The sequence below is a fragment of the Schistocerca cancellata genome, chromosome 8 (assembly GCF_023864275.1).
Source record: "Schistocerca cancellata isolate TAMUIC-IGC-003103 chromosome 8, iqSchCanc2.1, whole genome shotgun sequence".
Lineage (NCBI taxonomy): Eukaryota > Metazoa > Arthropoda > Insecta > Orthoptera > Acrididae > Schistocerca > Schistocerca cancellata.
Window position 1 is genome coordinate 207,850,548 of NC_064633.1, and position 2,846 is coordinate 207,853,393.

The window sequence follows — 2,846 nt, forward strand, 5'->3', positions numbered from 1 at the left end:
AAATCTCTCCCTTGAAATGTCTTACAGTTTAAAATCTGGTTCCAAAATCTCTGCTGTGCCATCATATATACTGTTTGGATCCTCTCAATGTATCCAGGTCCCTTCCACATATACCACCTTCATGATTCTTAAACCAAGCAATGATTAAATTACGCTCTGTGCAAAATTCTGTAGGTGGATTACTCGTTGTTCCTTCCCCAGTCCATATTCTCCAACTATTTTTCCTTTCTTTACTATTTAATCCCAGTCCCCCATCACAATTAAATTTTCTTCTCCCTTACCTATTTAGTTTATCTTGTCATACATTCTTTCACTCTCTTCATCATCTGCAGAGCTAATGGGCATATAAACTTGTACTGATGTGGTGAATGTTCACTTCATGTCTATCTTTGGTACAATAATGCCTACACTATACTGTTTGCAGTAGTTTCCATGCATTCCTATTCTAATCAACCACAAGTCCTGTTCTTCATGACATCACACTACATTAATTCCACTATTTCCCACTTCAACCTATGCACCCACTTCTCTAATTTACCTACCTGATTAAGAGATTAAACATTACACACACTGACCAGTAGAATGCCAGTTTTGTTTTTACTGATGACAATGTCCTCTTGTGCATATTCACCCAGAGATCCAAATGGGTGACTGTTTTACTTTCAGAGTATTTTATCCAGACTATTTTAACAATACAGAATAGCTGCGTGCCCTCGGGAAAAATAATGACTGTAGTTTCCTCTTGTTTTCAGCCGTTTACAGTGCCTTGTTTTATTTTGATACGGTAAACCATAGGGTACTTCTTAAAAAGCTAAAATCTTATAGTATTGGGTATCAAGCCATGAATCTTCTAACCACATACCTGCTGAATAGTAAGCAAAGCACTAAATTGTCATACAAGCTAGATAATAAAATCATGAACTCCCAGTCCACCAGTGAATCTGTATTACATGGTGTACCACAGGGCTCAATCTTTGGGCCCTTTCTCTTCCTTATTTATATTAATGACATTGCACAACCCAGTAACTCCCATATTGTAAGCTATGCAGATGACACATCAATCTTATTCTATGGGAGTGAATCTCATGAGCTAGAATCTCTTGCTACTAGTGGTGTAACAGAAGTAACAAAATACTTCAATGATCAGGGACTCAAGGTGAATGTCACCAAATTTCAACTACTGACATTTAAAACAGGCAGTTCTCACCTCAACAATATGAATAGTGTGTGTAATATCTCTGCAACAGAAAATGGTAACTGTAAATTTCCGGGTGTGTATGTTGATGAAAATTTGCGGTGGACATACCACATTAATTTCGTATTTGGAAAACTCAGTAATGCCATATATATCCTCAGCCAGCTCGCAAAGATAGTTCCTAGCCAAGCACTGAAATTAGTATATTATGGAACACTTTACCCCTTTCTCAATTACAGAATTGAACTGTGGGGCTGTGCAGCTGATGTACATTTAAAAAGAATACTACTACTACAGAAAAGAGCAATAAGACATATACATGGGATGGGACATAGAGATACATGTCATGAAGTGTTTGTGCAGCACAAATATCTGACAATATATTCTCTGTACATCTTCAAAATAGTTGTATTTTTTATAAGTCAACCAACAGAAGCTATCAAGGGCAGTGTTGTACATGATCACAATACCAGAAAAAAGTGTAACTATTTCTGTAACAGAACAACGTTAAAAATGACTGATAGAAGTCCATATATCAGTGGTTTGATTTGGTATAACAAGCTACCAAACTCTCTAAGAACGTACACAGGAAATGTTTTTAAAACAAAATTAAAATCTTTTCTAATAGAAAAATGTTTATTTTCTTTCAGCGAATTTTAAGATAGTGATTGTAACATGAGGCATTAGCATATCAGTTGTAAAGTGATAAATGTAAAAAATAGACATAAGAAGCAACAGCTACAGAATATAATGTATTTTATAAGTGTAAATATAACCATAGTATTAAGTCTGACGTTTGCAAAAGCCATCATTATGATGGCTCCACGCAAAGAAAATGTAAATAAATAAATAAATAAATAAATGTTACAAGGCTAGATCAATCGATCATCCAGATCACAGCCCTTGGCAACTACTGAAAAAGCTGCTGCTCTTCATCAGATATCACATGTTTATCTGGCCTCTCGGCACCTGCACATTGACAGCTGTGCGTATACCAGCACCTATAGTACGGCTACCTACACTGTTGAGTCATTCAAGCCACCCCACCTTGGCGAGGTCAGTGGCCCTTCATATATGGAATTATGTCATCATGTACTTTCTCTGTACATGATCTGCTGCTTCTGCTTGTGGTGTAGGCATATACACCTGAACTGATGTTGGCATTGGTTTGCTGTTGATTCTGATGAGAATAATCATATTATGGAGCTTTTCATAGTAACTCACTCACTGCACTATCTTCCTGTTTGTGATGAATCCTACTCCCATTCTGTTTGTGATGAATCCTACTCTCATTGCACCATTTCATGCTGCTGTTGATACTACTCTATATTCATCTGAGCATACATCCTTATCTTCTTTCCGTTTCATTTCACTTATCCCCACCATATCTAGACTGAGCCTTTGCATTTCCCTTTTTAAATTTCTTCCGTATTAAATAGAGACTTTTGGCATTCCACAGTCTGACTCATAGAATATTATCCTTTCACTGGTTACTGAATCTTTTTCTTGTGATGACCTTTCTCTAATGGAGATCTGAGTTGGAGACCAATCACAAATATATCGCCAATGGAGAGATCATTATGACACTTTTCCATTTATATTGGACAACAAAATTTTACTTTCTTCATGCTTCGAGAATGAGAAGTGAATT